The sequence below is a fragment of the Oncorhynchus keta genome, chromosome 26, assembly GCF_023373465.1.
Source record: "Oncorhynchus keta strain PuntledgeMale-10-30-2019 chromosome 26, Oket_V2, whole genome shotgun sequence".
Taxonomy (NCBI): Eukaryota; Metazoa; Chordata; class Actinopteri; order Salmoniformes; family Salmonidae; genus Oncorhynchus; species Oncorhynchus keta.
In genome coordinates this window covers 25,166,751-25,193,354 of record NC_068446.1, presented here as the reverse complement: position 1 = coordinate 25,193,354, position 26,604 = coordinate 25,166,751, and the positions used below count along the sequence as shown (strand labels likewise).

General features: G+C 41.7%; 1 protein-coding gene across 2 annotated transcripts in view; it reads right to left on the bottom strand.

Moving 5' to 3' along the window:
• Nucleotides 1-12,492, bottom strand: part of LOC118359145 (breast cancer anti-estrogen resistance protein 3-like) — a 100,212-nt gene extending 87,720 nt beyond the window's left edge. For both annotated transcript variants that reach the window (XM_035737435.2, XM_035737434.2), the window contains exon 1: nucleotides 12,100-12,492. The gene's annotated coding sequence lies outside the window, so the exon portion shown is untranslated. The remainder of the gene's footprint in view (nucleotides 1-12,099) is intronic.
• Between the last annotated feature and the right edge of the window lie 14,112 nt (nucleotides 12,493-26,604).

The following is a 26,604-nucleotide window of genomic DNA, read 5'->3' as shown; positions in this document are numbered from 1 at the left end:
GCTGCAAGGAGGCATGAGGACTGCAGATGTTGTCAGGGCAATAAATTGCAATGTCTGTACTGTGAGACGTCTAAGACAGTGCTACAGGGAGACAGGACGGACAGCTGATCATCCTCGCAGTGGCAGACAACGTGTAACAACAACTGCACAGGATCGGTACATCCGAACATCACACCTGCAGGACAGATACAGGATGGCAACAACAACTAACCAAGTTACACCAGGAATGCACAATCGCTCCGTAAGTGCTCAGACTTGTCCTGAGGGCTTGTCAGCCTGTTGTAAGGCAGGTCCTCACCAGACATCACCGGCAACAACGTCGTCTATGGGCACAAACCCACCGTCGCTGGACCAGACAGGACTGGCAAAACTGCTCTTCTCTGATGTGTCTGGGTCTCACCTGGGGTGATGGTCGGATTCGCGTTTATCGTCAAAGGAATGAGCGTAACACCGAGGCTTAAACTCTGGAGCGGGATCGATTTGGAGTTGGAGGGTCCGTCATGGTCTGGGACGGTGTGTCATAGCATCATCGGACTGAGCTTGTTGTCATTGCAGGCAATCTCAACGCTGTGCGTTACAGGGAAGACATCCTCCTCCCTCCTCATGTGGTACCCTTCCTGCAGGCTCATCCTGACATGACCCTACAGCCTGACATATTGCTTGTTCTGTGCGTGATTTCCTGCAAGACAGGAATGTCAGTGTTCTGCCACGGCCAGCGAAGAGCCCGGATCACAATCCCATTGAGCACGTCTGGAACCTGTTGGATCAGAGGGTGAGGGCTAGGGCCATTCCCCCCCCAGAAGTGTCCGGGAACTTGCAGGTGCCTTGGTAGAAGAGTGGGGTCACATCTCACAGCAAGAACTGGCAAATCTGGTACAGTCTACGAGGAGGAGATGCACTGCAGTACTTAATGCAGCTGGTGGCCACAACAAATACTGACTGTTTCTTTTGATTTTGACCCTCCCTTTGTTCAGGGACACATTATTCCATTTCTGTTAGTCACATGTCTGTGGAACTTGTTCAGTTAATGTCTGTTGTTGAGTCTTGTTATGTTCATACAAATATTTACACATGTTAAGTTTGCTGAAAATAAATGCAGTTGACAGTGAGAGGATGTTTATTTTTTTTATGAGTTTATGTTGTGTCACTACTGTATTACACTAGGGGCTCTATTTTAACAAACCTAACACAATTCGGCTAGTGGCTCAGAATATTCTCCTCCTAGACCATTGTGGATTGATACTACAGTTTAAATAGCATAGGCTTCAATAACGTGATAGCAACAGTAAAATATCTTTGCAGTGTTGACAGTCAACATTGTTGTAATTGGCTTCAAAGAGTAGGCCTATTGGCCTTTAGGCGCTGCACTTCTCCTCAAATAAAAAAAATACTTAGACTCCTTTAAATTGTACTGTATGTGTGTGGCACGTTCTCAATAAGCAAAATATAGCCTGCAGGCCTACCACTGACATGCCATTATAGGACTGAAACATTTTAATAGCCGAAGTTTGGAGGAGAGTGTCTTTGGTAATCATACAAAAAGGCGCTCTTTGGAAATGCAGATGGATACAAGCCGAATGGAGTATGGACTGCAGGTAGGCCTATATGAATTGTGAATGGAGTATGCACTGCAGGTAGGCCTATGTGAATTGTGAATGGAGTATGCACTGCAGATAGGCCTATGTGAATTGTGAATGGAGTATGCACTGCAGGTAGGCCTATGTGAATTGTGAATGGAGTATGCACTGCAGGTAGGCCTATGTGAATTGTGAATGGAGTATGCACTGCAGGTAGGCCTATATGAATTGTGAATGGAGTATGCACTGCAGATAGGCCTATATGAATTGTGAATGGAGTATGGACTGCAGGTAGGCCTATATGAATTGTGAATGGAGTATGCACTGCAGATAGGCCTATATGAATTGTGAATGGAGTATGCACTGCAGATAGGCCTATATGAATTGTGAATGGAGTATGGACTGCAGGTAGGCCTATATGAATTGTGAATGGAGTATGGACTGCAGGTAGGCCTATATGAATTGTGAATGGAGTATGGACTGCAGGTAGGCCTATATGAATTGTGAATGGAGTATGCACTGCAGGTAGGCCTATATGAATTGTGAATGGAGTATGGACTGCAGGTAGGCCTATATGAATTGTGAATGGAGTATGCACTGCAGATAGGCCTATGTGAATTGTGAATGGAGTATGCACTGCAGGTAGGCCTATGTGAATTGTGAATGGAGTATGCACTGCAGGTAGGCCTATGTGAATTGTGAATGGAGTATGCACTGCAGGTAGGCCTATGTGAATTGTGAATGGAGTATGCACTGCAGGTAGGCCTATATGAATTGTGAATGGAGTATGCACTGCAGGTAGGCCTATATGAATTGTGAATGGAGTATGCACTGCAGGTAGGCCTATATGAATTGTGAATGGAGTATGCACTGCAGGTAGGCCTATATGAATTGTGAATGGAGTATGGACTGCAGGTAGGCCTATATGAATTGTGAATGGAGTATGCACTGCAGGTAGGCCTATATGAATTGTGAATGGAGTATGGACTGCAGGTAGGCCTATATGAATTGTGAATGGAGTATGGACTGCAGGTAGGCCTATATGAATTGTGAATGGAGTATGCACTGCAGGTAGGCCTATATGAATTGTGAATGGAGTATGGACTGCAGGTAGGCCTATATGAATTGTGAATGGAGTATGCACTGCAGGTAGGCCTATATGAATTGTGAATGGAGTATGCACTGCAGGTAGGCCTATATGAATTGTGAATGGAGTATGCACTGCAGGTAGGCCTATATGAATTGTGAATGGAGTATGGACTGCAGGTAGGCCTATGTGAATTGTGAATAATGCAATTCGGCAAAAGCCTCACAAGTAGAACATTATAAATATTTTATGGATAGGCTCCTTGGCTAATGAAAGGCCAGGATAAGAAAGACACCAGATGCATTGTTGTTGAACAAGCTTTCGTTATAGTAGGGTAAGTAGGGTAAGGGTGGCCTTGTTTTTTAATCAAACGAAACGGAAAACACGCAAATATTACAGGAAAATAACTTGAATGTTTTTAATTGAATGTCAATGGATTTTTTAATCTCTCATTTCATGGCATATAGCCTATATGGAGGGGTTTTTATGCACATACAAAATTATAACAGAAGCTGGCTAAAATAATGTAATAGCCTACATAGATAAAAAGGGGATGTCACTGTTTGCTGCTGCCAAATCTTTGAATAAAGCTTAAAGCTTGAGACTGCTTTTTAAATCAGTCTCACGAGCTAAACCCTTTACTGATAGTCTTGACTACTTGGCGAATGCATTGGATATGACAAAAAACAACTGCTTTTCAGTAAGAGGATGGGAGACTACGCTTGTTTATTTAATCAAATGAAACAAATGGAAAAAAACATTACATTTTTTATGTTTCTAAATATGAGATTTATGGGCACAAAAACCACATCTCTTATTCTATGTGCATATGGGCAATGTGTGTCACGGCTGGATAGGCTGCGCTTCCGCTGTCAAAATCCATGCCATAACCCACTGTGTTATCAACAAAAAGAATCTAACTAAACTCTCATTGTTCTATCTATTTCCTCTCATGTCCCGATCACATCGAAGCGTATTTCATTTCATTACTGAGTAAGTCATCTTCATGGAGTCTTGCCCCGCTACTGAACAAACAAGTGTAGTGTTTGTAACACATGATGGAGGAGAGCCTGTCTCTCATCAGAGATTGCATTTATTTTGGACTTTTAATTCCAGACAGGATAAATATATTGTTTCAGGTAATAATAAAACATGTTTTGTTTTGTTACTTTTTCCTCAACTTGTTTCTCTAATTGCAAGTCAAACTAGCTTGTCGATGTGTGCAGAGGGTCCCTGGTTCAAGCCCAGGTAGGGAAGAGGAGAGGGAAGGAAGCTAAACTGGTTGTGCCTAAGTCATGAAACTATTTAGTATTGACTTGTCCACAGATGAATGCAGTCTTTCTGGTGAAAGGTAATGACTTCCAACTGGTTTTAAGTACAAACAAAATCATCAGTTGCTGAGAGTTGAAACATAAGCATTCTCTATACTGTAGAATGTGCCAGGTTACACTATGTATGTGACTATAAAGCTGACTGCAAGAATCCTGTGTGGGAATATGTTTTTTATCCCGTATTAGAATATATTTCCCTAGAGAGGTTCCTTTGAACCACCAATGACGATTAGCATGCCTCTCTCAATTAGAGACAAAGAACAGCTGTAGAACACACACAAGTGTCACAAACTTCAAAATGAGCGGACCAAGGCGCAGCGTGCATTGAGTTACACATCTTTTTAATACAAAGTGAAACTAGAAACAAAACTTAAAGAACGTGAAGACTTAGTGCCCAAACACATTAACACAAACAATATCCCACAAAGCAGGTGGGAGATAGGGCTTCCTAAATATGATCCCCAATTAGAGGCAACGATTACCAGCTGCCTCTAATTGGGAATCATACAAAACCACCAACATAGAAATACACATTCTAGAACACCCCCCTAGTCACACCCTGACCTAAACCACTATAGAGACTCCAAGGGCTCTCTATGGTCAGGGCGTGACAGTTGATTGAATTCCTTATCTGATCCCAACTCTGTCAACACGTCGCCTTAGACAATGTTTGTATCTCAGCAGTCAAATCAAATCCAATTTTATTTGTCACATGCTTCTTGAACAACAGGTGTAGACTAACAGTAAAATGCTAACTTATGGTCCCTTCCCAACAATGCAGAGAGAAAAATAATAACACGAGGAATAAATACACTATGAGTAATGACGAGGCAAGAGGATAGATAATAAGCAGTAGCAGTGTTCAGCACCCTGAACAGCTGTTCAGGGTGCTGTTGGTTCCAGACTTGGTGCACCGTGAGCTCTTGCTGTGTGGTAGCAAAAAGAACAGTCTATGACTTGTGTGGCTGGAGTCTTTGATCATTTTTAGGGCCTTGTTCTGATACCGCCTGGTATAGAGTCGTGTATGGCAGGGAGCTCGGCACTGGTGATGTACGGTGGTGGACCGCACACTCTGATCTAACACACTCAATGCTGTCATGGTAATCACCATTCACATGTGCGCTCACACACACACACACACACACACACACACACACACACACACACACGCAAGCAGGATGTTTACGTTAATCAACAGTGCTCTGGTGCTGTTTCTCTGCATTGTTCCATTCATAGAGGCCTCGCGGGCTTCCACTAGTACAGTACTGTAGACATCTGGCCCTGAGGAATCTGGAGATGTGACCACTGAACAGAACAGACCCATTATTTCAGAAGAGATTCATTATTTTCCTATTTTCTTATTCCCTCCAGATCTCTCCAGATTTTCTCCAGATTCATATTATCTCCAGATCAACAGAAATGCCAATCTTAACCTGGTATAGTTATTTAGTCTGTATAGAGTTATGGCTGGATAAGAAATGATGTTCATATCCAATGATACTGTCAAGACATGCTGTTGTTGTCCTTATTATCAAACCGGAGTTTATCCAAAATATTTGTAGTATTTTACTGGAGGGATATGTGTGTTTGTCTGTGTGTGATTTGGCCCCAGCTGTTAGAAGAGAAGACTCATAGTAGAATTGTCTGTTTCATTTCTGCTGAGAACAATAGGTGTCCAGAGTCAGGCTTGTAGCCTCTATGGTAAGGTGTTCCAGCACATCCCCACACAGACAGCTTTGGGAGGGATATTTAGGCCAGCTCTGAATAGAACCATCTGGAGGGACATGAATGGCCTGCACCGAGGCACTAGGATTGGGGCCTCAGTGTATGTTTAGGTCTAGGGAAGGAGTTCAGGAAATTAGGGCCATAGAAAATCCACCCCGACTGGTGTTTCCACCCAACAACAGATGATGTAGAGCAGGGGCCGGCAACAGGCTTGCATGGTAATAATACCAAACAATGAGGAGCTATCAAATAGTGGCCACTTGCCCAGCTACAGTATATAGCAGTACATGACGCAATACACTGCATCATCAGGTGTGAGTCATTGAAGACATGAAGGGAGGGAGGGAGGGACACTGGACAAAGCATGTTGTGGGAACGGGTATAGTTTTTAAAGTGCTAGGAGAATGTGAACTCAATAATCCTCCAAACTCCACAGTAGCCTGTCTTAAAGTTTGCCTATTAGCAAAAAATAATATTAAAAAACATATATATAGATATACAGTACCAGTCAAAAGTTTGGACACCTACTCATTCAAGGGTTTTTCTTTATTTTTTACTATTTCTATATTGTAGAATAACAGTTAAGACATCAAAACTATGAAATAACACCCATGGAATCATGTAGTAAGCAAAAAAAGTGCTAAACAAATCTAAATATATTTTATATTTGAGATTCTTCAAAGTTGTCACAATTTGCCTTGATGACAGTTCATTTGTGGAATTTGTTTCCTTCTTAATGCGTTTGAGCCAATCAGTTGTGTTGTGATAAGGTAGGGGTGGTATACAGAAACCACTACTAAAGGACACCAATAAGAAGAAGAGACTTGCTTGGGCCAAGAAACACGAGCAATGGACATTAGACCGGTGGAAATCTGTCCTTTGGTCTGATGAGTCCAAATTTGAGATTTTTGGTTCCAACCACCATGTCTTTGTGAGACGCAGAGTAGGTGAACAACTGAGGAGGAGGAGGAGGAGGTGTGATGGTGTGGGGGTGCTTTGCTGGTGACACTGTCAGTCATTTATTTATAATTCAATGCACACTTAACCAGCATGGTTACCACAGCATTCCGCAGCAATACGCCTTCTCATCTGGTTTACGCTTAGTGGGACTATCATTTGTTTTTCAACAGGACAATGACCCAACACACCTCCAGGCTGTGTAAGGGCTATTTGACCAAGAAGGAGAGTGATGGAGTGCTGCATCAGATGACCTGACCTCCACAATCACCTGACCTCAACCCAATTGAGATGGTTTCGAATGAGTTGGACCGCAGAGTGAAGGAAAAGCAGCCAACAAGTGCTCAGCATATGAACTCAAGACTGTTGGAAAAGCATTCCAGGTGAAGCTGGTTGAGGCAATGCCAAGAGTGTGCAAAAGCTGTCAACAAGGGGTGGCTACTTTGAAGAATCTAAAATATATTTTGTTTTGTTTAACACTTTTTGGGGTTAAATGTAGAAATTTGACTGGTACTGTAGCCCCAAGCACAGTTCTTAAGTTTATTGTTACAAATAATTGACTGTACAAAGCTCTACTAAACTGAGCCCATTATATAAGGGGTGATGTCATATCTTTGAATAGACAGTATTGACCAAGAGCCACTTGTCAAGCCTTTAGTCAGGGACTTTACCAGCCAGGTCAGCTGTTATCTCCAACAGTAACCTGATATCAATCAAGGCTGGAGAGATGGAGGGACTTTATTTAGATTTTGGCAGTCATTTAGCATGACCCATTCAGTACTGACACTGACCCTGTCAGAGAGATGCCATCCATGTGCAGTGCACTGCAGAAGATTTACTATCAGCATTATGCAGTTGAGCGTTCTGGTCCAAGTCTCCTGAAATCAGTGCACTTGATCTGGAGTTCTGGACATGAAGTACCCAGAACTGGCCATTACCCGTAATCTGCCAGTTCATAGCTCTATGGTAGAGGCTTGTGTAATAGAGGTACATTTCACAAGGAAGCAGAGCCAAGCGGAGGTGGGTTTTCTCCCTGGAGTGAGTGCCATGCTGAATCACTGAGTGCCTGCCATGCCTGAGCCGTGGCATTAAGGCCAAGACAGCTCACCACATTCTCTGACTTGACTCATCGTCTCTGACATGCTGTTAGATAGCGCTGGTATGTCAGGTTTGTAGTGTACTGTAAACACTATTGGAAGACTCTTAGTCCTGACTGAAGGGGAGAGTTTGCACCCGGCAGTACATATGACTGTGCTGATGAGTTAGGCCTGGAACACTCCCAGCACACTGGCTTTGGATTCCTAACCCCAGCCATTGACATGGTCCCATGTATCACACAGTTAACCATTCAAACACAAATATGATGCATACTTTCCAGTATAGCACCAATGCTAGTACACAAACCCAGACTGTACACCGGAGTAATCTGGGTCAAGTTGTGCTGTGAAAGTCCAAACACTCACGTTATTTTCCTTTTCAGTTTGGTAACGGGTCCGTCCTCAACTCCACACAGGAAAACTCTGCAACTCTATGTCAATACTGAGGCTGAAGGCCATAGAGGTTCTAAGGGATTACCAAAGGTCAAAGATAATGATAAAAACAGAGCCATTTAGCCCTGTTTCCCATGTCCTATTTTACTGTGGGTCCATGAAGTCCCTTTATGAGCTGCCAATATCAGCTAAAGTCAACGAAAAGGGCTCCATGTCAAGAAACTGGCTATTCAGAAAGATTTACTTTTGTCCGTATATAATTTTCTTAAAGTCTTCTGGGTTTCAAATGTCTAAATTGCTGGGTATCCTTATGAGATTGTTAAGTTTCTCACGAAAACAGTACATCTATAGACGGGTTGGCTGACAATGACAAGAAGCTGCCATGTGGGAAAACATAGGTGGCTCGTTTTAGCTAGTTTTATCTTGTTCTTGATACCATCCCACTGGGTACAGACGTTAATTCAATGTCTATTCCACGTTGGTTCCGTGTAATTTCGTTGAAATGATGTGGAAACAACATAGATTCAACCTGTGTGCGCCCAGTGGGGTGTCTTGTTTGGAGGTGTTTTGACTGATGTCAATGCTAATATGGCAACAAAAAAAATGTACTAGCTAGCTAACCAACAACTGTAACAATGTACTTGAGAGACAACAAGTGCACATTGTGCAAATGTATTAATTTGTTCAATAAACATGGAGACAAAATATAGTTTACATGTTGTCAATCTAAGCCAACCTCGACTATTTTGCCCCATAGTTGCGAATGCGTCAATTTTGTTGCTAAACAACCAACCCTCCATTAGAAGGCTGGACTCAGGCCCAGACAGATTGACAGTCTCAGACAGCAGAGGGTAGAAAAATGCTGAATACACTTGGCAGCAATGGAGAAGCATTAGAGAATTCACAATGTGACCCTAACTTTGGTCGGTGGTGTAAAGTACTTATGTAAAAAATACTTTAAAGTACTACTTAAGTAGAATTTCTGGGTATCTGTACTTTACTTTTCTGTTTTGGACAACTTTCACTTTTAATTCACTACATTCCTAAAGAAAATGTACTTTTTACTCCATACATTTTCCCTGACACCCAAAAGTACTAGTTACATTTTGAATACTTAGCAGGACAGAAACATGGCCCAATTCACACACTTATCAAGAGAACATCATCCTTCCTGCTTCTGATCTTGCAGACTCACTAAACACAAATGCTTTGTTTGTAAATGATGTCTGAGTGTTGTAGTGTGCCCCTGGCTATCCGTAAAATAAATAAATAAATACTTTTTAAATGGTGCCGTCTGATTTGCTTAATATAAGGAATTTTTAATTATTTATACTTTTACTTTTGATACTTAAGTATATTTTAGCAATTACATTTACTTTTGATATCCGTAAGTACATTCAAAACCAAATACTTTAAGACTTTTACTTTAAGTAGTATTTTACTGGGTGACTTTCACTTGAGTCTATTTTCTATTATTCTATTCTTTACTTTTACTCAAATATGACAATTGGGTACTTTTTACACTACTGCATATAACTGCCTCTGCAAGGTCTACAATTGTTTTATTGAATTAAGTTAGAGTAAAATTAGAATGATGTACACTAAACATGGCCGGGGTAAGCCGCCATTTTAAATAAGAATTTGTTCTTAACTGACTTGCCTAGTTAAATAAAGGTTAAATAAAAATAAAAACATAGCAATGTTTGTGTTAACACTGGCAGTAGTTGTGGGTGAATGACAAGCCAAAGTCACTATTACAGTCATCTGAAATAAAGTGAAAGGACCAATAAGACACAATTCAGTTTAGCTTTTTATGTAATGTGTTGTTTTTTAAAGTCAAAATGCCATGTTTCTTGATTTGTCTTCACCCTGAGCATGCCTCAAATGATTCAGTTCAGAAGTTCCGAGGGAACATGTTCCTCAACAGTTATCATTACACATCTCTTGACTACTGCATAACTTCAAATCCTCACCACGTTGGGGGGGAGAATTGAGATAGTTCAGTTGACAGCATCCTGGGGAGCTGTGAGTGTGAAAGCTGTGGGAGCAGAGTGGAAGAGCAAAATGTCTTCAGTCGCCTGCCCGCCAGCCTCCCCATCGTGCTAAGGCATGATGCAGTGTGCCACATGTAAAGCCCTCAACATTCTGCAGCGCTGTGGTGTGGTTAGCTCCTAAACACTGCCAGAAGGGGCTCAGGTCTCTGTCTCCTGAAATTACATCCATAGCGGTAATAACCCATTCCTCAGTCCCCCTGGCATCCACGTGCCTTCCAGTGAGAAATATCACATTTCTTTAATGTGGAGAGATTAGCACTTCTGGCTCACATGTCTGGACTGATACAAGGTCTCTGTACCAAACATGTGATCATGAGGATGACAGGAGACCCTGGGATCAGAGGTGGCTTATTGGTACTGTGGCAGAGATCTTTCTATGTTAACTGCATAACTGGGCTTATGAAGAAGACATGGTACTAATGTTAATGCAGCAGGTGATTTTCACTCTCCACAGTGATGCCCCCTAGGGATAAGAATAAAAACAGCCAAGCATAAAAACACCATATGTATTATCCATGAAAAATTGAAATTCTCTTGTAAGGTCTCCCTAATGTTTTTTTGTTAAGGCATCTTGATAAACAGATTTTAGGGGAGAGATTTAGGGAAAAATATGCAATTTTTTACATTTAGCATCACTCCATCAAAGGAAATATAGTATTCGTTCTAACAAAGATGATATCTACATATGTTTCAGGATGTTGCGTATCACTGGAAAATAACATGAATTCATGTAAACATTAAAGTTTTGAAAACGGTGCTTGTCGAAGAAAATAACTTACCCCGGATATGGAGTAAATTGAGCCCTAAATTAAGTTGCCTCAAAATGTCTGTACTGAATTAAATATTACCACTTCCCTCAACACAATCACAATCACTTTTTTGTCTTTTAATAATTTTAAATATATACACCTGACAAACACTTTGTACTTTTAAACAATTTTAACATATGCAAGGTAACAACAGGGCCTGGCCTAACTCCTGGGAAGAAAACACTTCAGTTTGCTCAACTTGCCATTGGCTCAACCATTGGCTCAATTTACCCCATGGCCATTGGTTCAACTTACCCCATGGCCATTGGTTCAACTTACCCCATGGCCATTGGTTCAACTTACCCCATGGCCATTGGCTCAACTTACCCCATGGCCATTGGCTCAACTTACCCCAAGGCAAACATCTTGACTATATTAGCCCACACAGCTACAAGGATACATTTTCATGCTATATTTAGGACCTCATATTGAAGCTTATAGAGACCCCAACTGATGTATAGAACAATCTTAAAATGATCTACTTTGGTTTAAATACAAGCATCAGGAAAACTCTTAACACAATAAATGTGTTTTTTGGACATAACTTGCTTACAACATTTTCCATGTGGTTTCTTCCTTCGGAGACTCAATGAAAGGATTACCTACTAAATACTTGGTCAAATTACTAATTTTGTGTATGGTTTCCTAGAGACAAGGGTGGCTCAACTTGACCCTCTGGCTCTCCGTACCCCAGTTTGTTTATATCATAAGGGTTACAGAAAATCCTTATGAAATGGTGATGTGTTCCACCCTATCATTTACATAATTTGTCTAACATTCTTGTGGGATGCAAGTGAGCACACATCCCCTTGCAATAAATCACAGGAGTCAGGACTTTACATGTATAGCTTCTAACCTCATGCCATGCTACAACATGAGCAGGTGCATGTGGAATGAATATTTCCCCACAAAACACATTTTGAATGAATATTTTCTAAAAGTACATTGCATGTACATTTCAGCATCAAAAATGCTAAAATAAAATCAACAAGCATTCTATTTCATTTGATTAACACACGTTCATCATGCACACTTGAAGGACAGCCTTAGAAATAAACACACAACGTACCTTGAAATACTCGAGAAATTTAAGGTAATCCAAAACACAAGAGCAGTCCGAAAAGAGTAGTTGAAGAGTAGTTGAATTTTATGAGAAAAGTGTCTTTCTTTACCAAGAGGATAACCATATCGCCCTTTGGAAGACAGAAAACCTGTGGAGAGCACATACTTCAAAGATGCACGCCATTGGATAAAAGGTCAGGTTTGATGCTACCGAGATAACAGCAAATGCCAACTCCAATCTACACTGACTGGGCTTCAGGTTGCAACTGCATCTCGCTTGATCTCACTTTCGCGCCGCGCTGGGAGCTCTTCATGCGCTGTGCTGTCGATTGCTCTTCATTCACATTCCTTTCATACGGCCGCTAACCTGCCAGTGTTCTACCTCTCTGAATCAGTTTAGGCTATGTGTTTACAATGGCCACCTTTTACAGATGACAAAATAACATCAATGACATGCCATCATCACATCTAACCGCCCCTCTCAGTAAAACTAAATCCATTGTCACTTGCCAGAAATGATGCAGAAACAACACACTAGAAAGTGGGAAAATGCTGTTGTTAATCTAACGTGCTTTTACTGATTGGAATCATTTAAACTTTGGTTTATTCAACCTATTCTATTAAATTTGTCTGAAATCAAATTACAAGATCAATGTGATTTTTAAAATTGAAATGAAAGCTTCTAAACTGCTTCTAAACATTTTGCGCATGCGCATTGAATAGCGGTGGGGTAATGAAAAATCGGCAGACAGAAATAATATTTGGGGGTTTATTGGGGGTGTAGCTATCCGTTTATTCTTTTTGCCAACCCATACAAGTGAACGTCAGTCAAGGTAATGTGGTAGTGACTAGAGTGAGTACAGTTATGAAAGGAGGTGACTTTTCGTTGAGTAGGGGTGTTTAAGATAACCCTTACAATATACATTTTCCTAACCTGCCATGTTAATGATCTTAACTCTAGCTTAAATTCTCATAACCTGTTAAGAAAAAGTCACTTACAGTCGTAGCTGTACTCCCTTTAGTCAGAATCAGTTAATGTGTCTATTCTTTTCATCATTTAAACGTATTATTGTACACTGCCAGAATATGTAATGATACTTGCAAAAGTGCATGTGATACTAAAGGGTCTGACATCGTCCTGAAATGTGACATTTATGAAGTATTTTTTTAAACCTCCTGCTTTGGGCTGGATGTGTCAATGTGTAGTTCAAATCAAATCACATTTTATTTGTCACATGCTGCAAATAATAATAGGCAAATACAACCTTACTGTCAAATCCTTACTTACGAGCACGTAACCAATGCAGAGTTTTAAAAAATGTAAGTATGAAACGTTTGCTAAACTAAAGGAAAAATACACAATAAAATAACGATAAGGAGGTTATATACAAGGGCTACCCATGCCGAGTCAATGTGCAGGGATTTGGGTTAATAGAGGTAATTGAGGTAATATGAACATGTACTGTTGAATTCGGAAGTTTACAGACACCTTAGCCAAATACATTTAAAATATTTTTTTCACAATTCCTGACATTTAATCCTAGTAAAAATTCCCTGTCTTAGGTCAGTTAGGATCACCACTTTATTTTAAGAATGTGAAATGTCAGAATAATAGTAGAGAGAATTATTTATTTCAGCTTTTATTTCTTTCATCACATTCCCAGTGGGTCAGAAGTTTACATACACTCAATTAGTATTCGGTAGCATTGCCTTTAAATGATTTAACTTGGGTCATAATTCTTGGGTAGCCTTCCACATGCTTCCCACAATAAGTTGGGTGAATTTTGGCCTATTCCTCCTGACAGAGCTTGTGTAACTGAGTCAGGTTTGTAGGCCTCCTTGCTCGCACATGCTTTTTCAGTTCTGCCCACAAATGTTCTATAGGATTGAGGTCAGGGCTTTGTAATGGCCACTCCAATACCTTGACTTTGTTGTCCTTAAGCCATTTTGCCACAACTTTGGAAGTATGCTTGGAGTCATTGTCCATTTGGAAGACCCATTTGCGACCAAGCTTTAACTTCCTGACTGATGTCTTGAGATGTTGCTTCAATATATCCACATACTTTTCCTACCTCATGATGCCTTCTATTTTGTGAAGTGCACCAGTCCCTCCTGCAGCAAAGCACCACCACAACATGACACTGCCACCCCTGTGCTTCACTGTTGGGATGGTGTTCTTCTGCTTGCAAGACTCCCCCTTTTTCCACCAAACATAACGATGGTCATTATGGCCAAACAGTTCTATTTTTGTTTCATATGTTTCATCAGAGGACATTTCTCCAAAAAGTACAATCTTTGTCCCCAGTTTGCAGTTGCAAACTGAAGTCTTGCTTTTTTATGTCAGTTTTGGAGCAGTGGCTTCTTCCTTGCTGAGCGGCCTTTCAGGTTGTTGATATAGGACTCGTTTTACTGTGGATATAGATAATTTTGTACCCGTTTCCTCCAGCATCTTCACAAGGTTCTTTGCTGTTGTTCTGGGATTGATTTGCACTTTTCTCACCAAAGTATGTTCGTCTCTCGGAGACAAAAACATGTCTCCTTCCTGAGCGGTATGACGGCTGCATGGTCCCATGGTGTTTATACTTGCATACTATTGTTTGTACAGATGAACGTGGTACCTTGAGATGTTGATGGATGAACCAGACTTGTGGAGGTCTACAATTTTTCTTCTGATGTCTTGGCTGATTTGTTTTGATTTTCCCATGATGTCAAGCGAAGAAGCACTGAGTTTGAAGGTAGGCCTTGAAATACATCCACAGGTACACCTCCAATTGACTCAAATGATGTCAATTAGCCTATCAGAAGCTTCTGAAGCCATGACATAATTTTCTGGAATTTTCCAAGCTGTTTAAAGGCACAGTCAACTTAGTGTATGTAAACTTCTGACCCACTGGAATTGGGATACAGTTTATTATAAGTGAAATAATCTGTCTGTAAACAATTTTGGGAAAAATTACTTGTCATGCACAAAGTAGATGTTTCAACCTACTTGTCAAAACTATAGTTTGTTAACAAGAAATTTGTGGAGCGGTTGAAAAACAAGTTTTAATGACTCCAACGTAAGTGTATGTACACTTCCGACTTCAACTGTAGGTAGGGGTAAAGTGGAAATGCATAGATAATAAACAGAGAGTAGCAGCAATGTGAAGAGTGTGAAGGAATGTGAATGTGTGTGTGTGTGTGGCGTCAATATGCGCTTGTGTGTGTGTGTGTGTGTGTGTGTGTGTGTGTGTGTGTGTGTGTGTGTGTGTGTGTGTGTGTGTGTGTGTGTGTGTGTGTGTGTGTGTGTGTGTGTGTGTGTGTGTGTGTGTGTGTGTGTGTGTGTGTGTGTGTGTGTGTGTGTGTTGGATTGTCAGTGTAGTATGTGTGAGTGTGTGGTTAGTCCAGTGTACATCAAGTCTATGCAAGAGAGTCAGTGCAAAAAATAAGAATAAAATAAGGGAGTCAATGTAAATAGTCCAGATAGCCATTTGATTAACTATTCAGCAGTCTTATGGCCTGGGGGTAGAAGCTGTTAAGGAGCCTTTCGGTCCCAGACATCACGCTCCAGCACCGCTTGCCGTGCAGTTGCAGAGAGAGCAGACCATGGCTTGGGTGGCTGGAGTCTTTGACTATTTTTAGGGCCTTCCTCTCACACCACCTGGTATAAAGGACCTGGATGGCAGGAAGCTCGGCCCCAGTGAATTACTGGGCTGTACGCACTACCCTCTGTAGCGCCTTGCAGTCAAATGCCAAGCAGTTGCCATACCAGGCGATGATGCAAACAGTCAGGATGATCTCGATGGTGCAGCTGTATAACTTTTTATTTATCACTCTTTTTTTCTCCCCAATTTCGTGGTATCCAATTGGTAGTAGTTACAGTCTTGTCTCATCGATGCAACTCCTGTACGGACTCGGGAGAGGCGAAGGTCGAGAGCCATGCGTCCTCCGAAACACAACCCAACCAAGCTGCACTGCTTCTTGACACAATACCCAACCAACCTGGAAGCCAGCCAATGTGTCGGAGGAAACACCGTACACCTGGCCACCGTGTCAGCTTGCACTGTGCCCGGCCCGCCACAGGAGTCGCTAGTGCGCGATGAGACAAGGATATCCCTGCCCACCAAACCCTCCCTAACCCGGACGACGCTGGGACAATTGTGCGCCACCCCATGGGCCTCCCGGTCGCGGCCGGCTGTGATAGAGCCTGGACTCAAACCCAGACTCTCTAGTTGCACAGCTAGCACTGCGATGCAGTGCCTTAGACCACTACTGTAGAACTTTTTGAGAATCTGAGATCCCATGACAAATCTTTTCCTCCCCTGTGGGGAATAGGCATTGCTGTGCCCTCTTCACGGCTGTCTTAGTGTGTTTGGACAATGATAGGTCCTTAGTGATGTGGACACCAAGGAACTTGAAGCTCTCGACCCGATCCACTACAGATGTGAATGGGGGCGTGCTCGGCCCTCATTTTCCTGTTGTCCATGATCAGCTCCTTTGTCTTGCTCACATTGTGAGAGACGTTGTTGTCCTGGCACGGTGATCAGGCCTACCACCGTCATCGGCAAAATAATTGTTTTATTTATTTAACCAGGTATGCCAGTTGAGAACAAGTTCTCATTTACAACTGTGACCTGGCCAAGATAAAGCAAAGCAGTGCGACAAAAACAACACAGAGTTACACATAAACAAACGTACAGTCAATAAGAGTAGGGAGGTAAGGCAATAAATAGGCTATAGAGGCAAAATAATTACAATTTAGCATTGACACTGAAGTGACAGATGTGCAGATGATGCGCAAATAGAGATACTGGGGTGCAAAAGAACAATAGGATAAATAACAATATGGGGATGAGGTAGTTGGGTGTGCTACTTAAAAATTGGCTATGTTCAGGTGCAGTGATCGGTAAGCTGTTCTGACAGCTGATGCTTAAAAGTTAGAGAGGGAAAAGAGTCGGCCCGAGAATTGAACCCTGTTTCACCCCCATAGAGACTGCCAGAGGTCCGGACAACATGCCCTCTGATTTGACACACTGAACTCTATCTGAGAAGTAGTTGGTGAACCAGGCGAGGCAGTGATTTGAGAAACCAAGGCTATTGAGTCTGCCGATAAGAATGCAGTGATTGACATAGTCGAAAGCCTTGGCCAGGTCGATGAAGACGGCTGCACAGTACTGTCTTTTATCGATGGTGGTTATGATATCGTTTAGGACCTTGAGCGTGGCTAAGATACACCCATGACCAGCTCGGAAACCAGATTACATAGTGGAGAAGGTACGATGGGATTCGAAATGTTTGGAGATCTGTTTGTTAACTTGCCTTTCAAAGATTTTAGAAAGGCAGGGCAGGATGGATATAGGTCTATATCAGTTTGGGTCTAGAGTGTCTCCCCCTTTGAAGAGGGGGATGACCGCGGCAGCTTTCCAATCGTTGGGGATCTCAGACAATACAAAGGAGAGGTTGAACAGGCTAGTAATAGGGGTTGCAACAATTTCTGCGGATAATTTTAGAGAGAGAGGGTCCAGATTGTCTAGCCCAGCTGATTTGTAGGGATCCAGATTTTGCAGCTCTTTCAGAACATCAGCTATCTGGATCTGGGTGAAGGAGAAGCGGGCAGGGGGCATTGGCAAGTTGCTGCAGGGGGTGCTGAGCTTTTGGCCGGGGTTGAAGTATCCAGGTGGAAAGCATGGCCAGCCGTAGAAAAATGCTTATTGAAATGATCTATTATCGTAGATTTATCGGTGGTAACAGTGTTTCCTAGCCGCAGTGCAGTATGCAGCTCTTATTCTCCATGGACTTTAGTGTCCCAAAACTTTTTGGAATTAGTGCTACAGGATGCAAATTGATAGTGTTGGAGTCGTGTGTGTCCACATAGTCGTGGGTGAACAGGGAGTACAGGAGGAGACAAAGCATGCACCCCTGAGGGGCCCCCGTGTTGAGGGTTAGCGTGGCGGATGTGTTGTCTACCCTCACCACCTGGGGCGGCCTGTCAAGGAATCCAGAATCCAGTCCCAGGGTCCTTAGCTTAGTTGAACACTGAGCTGTAGTAAATTATCAGCATTCTAACATGGGTGTTCTTCTTGTCCAGGTGAGAAAGGGCAGTGTGGAGTGCAATAGAGATTGCGTCATCTGTGAATCTGTTTGGGCATTACGCAAATTGGAGTGGGTCCAGTGTTTCTGGGACGATGGTGTTGATGTGAGCCATGACCAGCCTTTCAAAGCATTTCATGGCTACAGATGTGAGTGCTACGGTGCGGTAGGAAGGTTGCCTTGCCGTTCATGGGCACAGGGACTATTGTGGTCTGCTTGAAACATGTATTACAGACTGGTTCAGGGAGAGGTTGAAAATGCCTGTGAAGACACTTGCCAGCTGGTCAACACATGCTCTGCGTAAACATCCTGGAAATCCATCTGGCCCTGCGGCCTTGTGGATGTTACATTGGCTACGTCTGAAACAGCTGGTGCTCTCATGCATGGGGCGGCAGGTAGCCTAGTGGTTAGAGCGTTGTACTAGTAACCGAAAGGTTGCAAGATCGACTCCCCGATCTGACAAGGTAAAACTCTGTCGTTCTGCCCCTGAACAAGGTAGTTAACCCACCGTTCCTAGGCCGTCATTGAAAATAAGAATGTGTTCTTAACTGACTTGCCTAGTTAAATAAAGGTATAAATTTAAAAAATGGTTCAGTGTTGCTCACCTCGAAGCGAGCATTAACTCATCTGGTAGGCTCCTGTCAATGGAAAACTCACAGCGGAGTTTCTCTTTGTAATCTGTGATAATATGCCAGCCCTCTCACATCCGACGAGCATCAGAGCAGGTATTGTAGGATTTGTTCTTAGTCCAGTACTGACGATTTGCCTGTTTGATGGTTCGTTGGAGGTCATAATGGGATTTGTTATTAGCGTCCGGATTAGTGTCCCGCTCTTTGAAAGCGGCAGCTCTAGCCTTTAGCTCAGAGCATATGTTGCCTGTAATCCATTACTTTGGGTTGGAATGTGTGTGTACAGTCACTGTGGGGACGACGTCGTCGATGCACTTATTAATGATGCCACATCTGCTCCTGCTACGCCCTATGGTTTTCATCCAGTGTCTTCTTGACCTGCAGTTACTCCCCCTGTACTCTCTCTCTGTGTGATTGTGTGGTTGGAGACAGATGTGCTGGAGGCAGAGCAGATCCCTACAAGCTGCAACCCGTTCCATAATCAAGACCTCTACAAATACTCAGTCCTGCCACTTCCACTTTGCCAGATCGTAATCTCTGCTCAGTCAGTTATGATTCTAGCCATTTATGATTACCCAAGATCCTGTTACTCTGCTGTGCCTGTTTCCCTGCCTGACACCGTTTATCCTCTCATTGCACTTACCGCTCTGTCTCTGGCTCCTGCTCCACATCTCACCACCCAACTACCTTGCTCTGGATTTTACTCACCACCACTACCTTGGATTCCCCTCAGGACCTGTTCACCCTGTTCTACTCAGCCAACTCCAACCTCAGTCTCCACATCTGTTTTTTATGCAACTCATCCAAGCTACCCTGGATCTGCACTCCATATCTTTGTGTAACAATAAATATTTTGGTTCATTCATCCCCGTTTCCTCATCCGAGTTTGCTCTTGGGTTCCCCGGTGTCACTCCGCTTAACAAATGAAGCCGATGAATGATGTGCTATACTCCTCAATGCCGTCAGATGAATCCCGGAACATATTCCATTCTGTGCTAGCTTCCACTTCATCGGACTACTTTGCGTATTGAGATCATACATGCATCATCTATGAGCAGAATTACTGTCTTACCTTTATTAAACAAGAAATCCCTAGTTTGAAAGGAAAGGTTTTTGGAAACTGAGCTGCACCATTTCCCCCACATGGGCGAGGTCCCTAGCAATTCAAGTTCCACCAATGAGCCTTTAGCCCCTCACCATGAGTAACAGATAAATATAGGGAAAAACACACACCACAACACTACATAAAGAGAGACCTAAGTCAACAACATAGCATGGTAGCAACACAACATGGTAGCATAAAAACATGGCAGGGTTTTATAAATAAGCATCAACCAGTGGGTCTTGCGACAGGTATACAGAGATGACCAGTTTACAGAGGAGTATAGAGTGCAGTGATGTGTCCTATAAGGAGCATTGGAGGCAGATCTGATGGCCGAATGGTAAAGAACATCTAGCCGCTCGAGAGCACCGTTACCGGCTGATCTATAAATTACATCTCCATAATCTAGCATGGGTAGGATGGTCATCTGAATCAGGGTTAGTTTGGCAGCTGGGGTGAAAGAGGAGCGAATATGATAGAGGAAACCAAGTCTAGATTTAACCTTAGACTGCAGCTTTGATATGTGCTGAGAGAAGGACAGTGTACCATACTCCAAATTACATGTATAAGGTCAGGCTCTAAACCCTCAGAGGTAGTAATCACACCAGTGGGTAGAGGGGTATTCTTCTTACCAGATCACATGACATTGGTGTTGGGGGTGTTCAGAACAAGGTTAAGGGCAGAGAAAGCTTTTTGGACATTGAGTATAAGACTGTATCATCTGCATGTAAATGGAGGAGAGAGCTTCGTAATTGCCTTAGCTATGTTGTTGATGTAAATTGAGAAGAGTGTGGGGCCTAGGATCTAGCCTTGGGGTACTACCTTGGTGACAGGCAGTGGCTGAGACAGCAGATGTTCTGACTTTATACACTGCACTCTTTGAAAGAGGTAGTTAGCAAACCAGGCCAAAGACCCCCCAGAGACACCAGATGCACCCACAGCAGAGCGAGAGAGCGAGAGCAATGACGTAATGCACATATGTGACGTAGTATGCCATTTTTGGGGACCACTTTTGGCTTGTGAGCTCTACTTTCAGAAATACTGGCAAAAGGTTTACAAAAGTACTGGAGAATCCCTTTAAATTAGCCAATGCTTGGTTAGGATATTGTGACAACTAAATGTAATCATTTATTACATTTCTATAGAATGTCAAAGCACTTAAAAGTAAAACAGTTGGCATTGAATCATATTTGGTTTCAACAAATGTTATATATTTCAATTAAGAAAACGAACTCATTTAATTGTCATGACGTTGGCCTCTTTGGGTATAACAACCCCAACCCCGTCCCCCTCTCCCTGCCTCCCCCTTGCCTCCTTCAACTAGGCTGCTGTGGTCAGAGGTCATGAATTCCTGAGAAGATGCTGCCACATGGCCACATAGTAGAGAGAGGGTAAACTTTCATAGAGGACAAAGGAAATCCTTCCACCTCACAGAACTTGAGGTACGAACAAATTTCATGTTCCAGAGAAAGTATAAAAGATCGGTGAAGAATCCAGCTACAAACTGGTCCGTTTGTTACAACTTGGGAAGCTCATGGGAGACAGTGTGGCCACATTACCATAACGCTGTTTATATAATAGCCTCAGATATGAGGTTTACATCTAATTGTTGTATACGATGAATGAGTGAGTATGGTACTGTTTGTATAAATTGTGTAATATGATTGTGGACTGTTTAATGAAGAAAAATACAATTCCCTTTTGATTTGAACTAAATCAGAGGACCGCCCTTGAGCCCAGTTAGGGTCAGGCCTCCTGGGACAGCCCCTTTTCTGCCATTGCGAATAAAACCCAACTTTGAGAAATTATCAGCAGACCAAGCTTACCTCAATTACGACATGGCTAAAGGTTGCAGACCATGTTTTTCTCCATTAGGAGGACAAAGGTTGTAGACCATTGCTGAATCTTTTAACCATACCATGTGGTTAAACTCTTAGACTATCGATACCGACAGAGTAAGAACAAGTCTTTGATACTAATTACTAGTCTGCAGATAGGAATTCGGTATCATTGAACGCGAAGAACGACAACCACCGAAACATCCATTATATAACGAATGTCACTGAACTATCCCCTCTAACCAAGAGAGAGAGAGAGAGGGAGAGAGACAGACAATTCTACGAAAGACAAACTTTTCACCAGCGATCGAGATGACACACTGAGCGTAAATATATATATATATATTGATTGCAATTGTTCTCGAATGAGTGAGCGTTCATGTGTAAAGGATTAGCATTTCAATTGTTATAATTATCACTCTGTAGTGACTTCTTAGTCGACCCCACTTCCCCTTTTGTCAAACAAGCCACCATGCCGGTTCAGCCCACTAGGGCACATTCTCCTATCATTTCATGTAACCACATTTACCATGTTTGTTTGTTTATGCATGCATCTGTGAATTACTTTGTTAGTAATAAATAAATGATTTAAGACAAATGATGTATGGATGACTCATAGTGAAGACTGGTTTTCGTGCAGATAAACAACCATTTACAACGTTTGGAATTAGACTAATGTGAGGTACAGTAAATCATTCATTAATACGAAGACTAATTGATCAGATAAAATATCTGAAAAGTTATTTTAGGAAATGATAACTTTGTAATGTGAATAGTTTTCCTTGGTGCACCAACTTCCTAGTTAATTAGTTACGTGATTAATGATAGCAAAGACACGACACTTGTAACAAGTTGAAGTATTTTTATTTTTTGACTGATCAAAATAGTTTTTTTTTTTTACAGTGTAGACTATGGTCCAATTGATTAGGACAAAGTATAAATATTGAGCTATATGGGGTGTAGTCATCAATGCTTCATTAGGGCTCAGTCATTGTTTCTGTAATCAGCATAACAATGGTCACTCTCTCTGACTCACCACATGAGGTCTGCTATATAACTTTAGGACGCACTCTGCCACAGCTAAAGAACAATGGTAGGTGGAGGATTTAAATATCCTCACCTAAGCTGAATTCTACCTTTACCTCTTGACCCTTATTCTTTGCATGAAATGCTCTGTGGACAAGACCACTAGCACTTAGTTAATTAAACTTTCCCAATAAAGGGCTGGCAGCCAGAACCCATTCAGCTGTCTGAGTCTGACCATTGTTCTTGCTAAGATATGACCTTGGTTTATCATTTATCTCTTGTTTCATCAGGATGTGGGTCATATTCAAACTGGACCTCTATATATTTTAATCAGGAACTTCTGAAGACATCTTTAAGATATACAGTAGCCTAACTATACAGTTACACATTTACAAGTGTAAACTGTACAAACTGATGTAAACTTGCAAACTAATTCCAGAGTTCCTAATGATTTTTTGTTTTCACTAAAGGGAAGAAAAGTGTACAATAATACAGGATATACAGTATAAGCATACATTTGGAGACAAAACCAAATAAATAATACATTGACAATGTATCTCATATTTATAGTAACATATTTACAAATGCATTATTTGCAGTAATGCATTTGAATTAAATTCATTTTTCACATGGGGCTATGTTCTCTGATTCAACTGAATGTTCCAAGAGACTGGTGAGAGAAGAACTCTGTTATCATAGTTTAATACCCTTTCCCCTTTGTGAAGATGAGACTATTTGGCATGGTGTCTCAGGATCCCCTTTGATTTCTGCTGCGGCGCCAGAACGAACCCAACATCGATATGTAATTAGTCTGGGAGCGAGTCAACAGGCAGCCCTTTCTCTGTGTGATACAGTAATTGGGACTACAAATATTTACATGTCAGTTGTTGGTAACCATAGCAGATGACATGCTTGGCATGGGCATCTAGTGGAGTTGGAATGGCAGGAGGCAGGCAAGACTGCTCGTCTGCAGAGCCAAGAACGAGACACACAAAACAACACAATAAGCCCTCTGAAACACCCAACAACTGTTACATTGTCTGGGACCCATTTTCATTTGCCTGTGTAGGAGAGAAAGCACCCACAGAGATCAGTTATACAGAACACAAGCGTCTAGATGTTTTGTATTCTATGATCCCTATCGCTTACCACTACAGCTGTATTACATACTGTAACACTTGAAGGCCTTTCAAACAATATTCCTCAAACCAGTATTTTTCAGATGCTTTGTGTTTCACACGTGTTATTAGAAGGCTTCTCAACAGTCCGTGTATTGTCTTGAGCAACAACAATTTGTTGAAGGGAACTGCAATGGTGTACTGGTGGCATAAGGTGAAAGAAAAATATGGTTTCCCCCACAACTATCTTAAGTCAAACAAGCCACTCAGGGTGCCTGGGGCCCTGTCTGAAATTCCTTTGAGAAGGACATGGGGACTCCATGGGGGAGGCAGTCAGTCCAGATTGTGTGTACAGGGACAAACTGAAATGAGTTGTACTATTGCCCCTGGACAGTCCTGTCCTGACAAGTCACATCTGTAGGAAGGGGAAAATATAAAATATAAGAAAAACTACACTGTTAGTGTTCTCCCCCTTCAACCAAACATTCCCTGTTCCTCCAGTTTTTCTGCGCTCACTCAAGACTAAATTCAACAATTATGAGACATCTGGTAATTCAATTGAGACCTTAAACACACCTTTTAACAGTCAGTCAATGGGATTTATTATTACATATGCAAGTCTGATATCAAAGCTATGGTTTCATAAGAAAGTATTTAATGCAAATTCTCAGTTATCGTCTAAACAAATTATTATTATTATTATTTTTTTGTATGTTTTCCTTGCCAGCTTCCACTGTTTTGCTAAAAATCCAAGGGGTGTGGCTGGAGAAATGTAACCACTCTCAAATTCATTGATAGAGGTATGGATGCAAGGACTGACCATCCATGACATCAAAATAATAGTTCTAATCGTGTGTTGAGGCTATACAATGTTTGTTTACTTTTAGTTTGTTTACAAACATTGGGGTAAAACAAGCTTATGTTTTGGATTCTGATGGGGTTTGACTAAACTCATGAGGCATTTCTAAGTTATATTCTTTAAGAATAAATGGGTACACATCTTTAATTTATAAATCCAAAAATGAATGTAGCTACTGAAGATTGCTCCTTTAAACAGATAAGGTAAGGTTGAATAACAATGTCTAAATATGTGTGTTCTTACTCTTGGGATTAATCTATATAAACATGGACATGGATCCACAGTGTTCTCTGTCCTACCCCTGAAAAATAATGGGCCTGCTGTCTGGGTAGTCCTTTGCCATCTATGTCGTACAAAGCAAGCCTTTTCTCCTCATCAGACATCATTTTTTCCCCCCATACTCACCTGCCCACAGCCGCTGCACCATTCTGAGCCCTAGCTTTGAAGGGGAGAACCCTGGAATACTGAAAACTGAGACGTGTGCACAATAACACAGAAAGATTATAAATTAGACTGATGATAAGTTAATTTTACAATAAGGTCATTCATTCATCTAGGCTAGCAGAACAAAAGGCAAACTCGCATTGTGAGGAAAGCGAATGGCTTGCCTCTGCAGTGCCCTGGCTCTGTGTATGTGTTGAAAGGCCAGTGCTATACACAGCGATTGGGTGCAGACTGACAGTGCGGTACAATATTTCCTTTCCTTGGAGGGCTTGATAAAAGAGGGGGAGGTTGCCCTCTCCTACTGTTGAATCTAATTTCACTGTCATGCATTTACAATATGGTTTATTCTTGGCTAGGAAATAAACACAAACATGATGACTGTGAATAAATCTTTTTGACATCAACTTTTGAAAAAAAATACATATTTGAATGGTTTTCAGCCATTTCACAGTTCATTAATCATACAAATTAAAAAAGTCAGGCACTAGAGCTACGTAATACCATCATATCACAGAGATCATCAACCTGATTCAGCCACAGGCCGATTGTTTTCTTGAGTGGATGGTCTGGAGACCGAAACATAATTACAAATAATTTGTAGACCGCAAATTGACTGAAAGAAGCCCAAACAGATATATTTGAGTAAAACATAATAATTCAAACCTTGCTTAAATTGATTTACAATCTCTTTATTATGCATGGAAATAATTGGGAACATATTAACAAAATCTAAATCACGTGGAGACAAATGTCTGTTGCATATAGTCTTTTATGTCCCAACATTTTTGGGGGCAAATAAAACCACCCACGCCAGTTGGGTAACCCTGTCATATCAAATCTGACAATTCTGCTAATGCCGCAGGTAAGGTAACTACAGTATTAATAGCAACAGGTGATGGTGATCCACTGTGGATGGAAACTGCACCCCCTGAGAATCAGCCTCCACCATTATCAACACTCACTTATACCTGCCACACAATTCATCTTCTTTTGTTCAAGTGAATAATTGGTTCTGGAATTGAAGAGGAAAATAGTATTCATCATAATACAGTTCAACTGGCCTCCAGGGATATAAAGAAGCCACATGCACAGCCACCAACTGCACACACACCTCTAACAGTTCACTTTCAGCCGTTGTTTGTGAAGGAAAGTAGAGGGATTGTTACTTATTCCAACCAGCATCTGCTCATACCCTTGGCAGTAGAAAACATGGTTTCAGCATCTACTGGGAAACTAAAATATGCCCTGCCATGCGTTTATTTGTCTTTATTATTGTGTCATAAAGAAATTGTATTTTACGGTTGAATTACTTTAAAGCCAATGGGCAGGCCTTACACTCAAATATAGCAACAAACAGATCTGATCAGCAAATAAATGAAATACAACAGCTGAATCAAATAAGCCCTAATAGAGTTGCCGGTGTAACA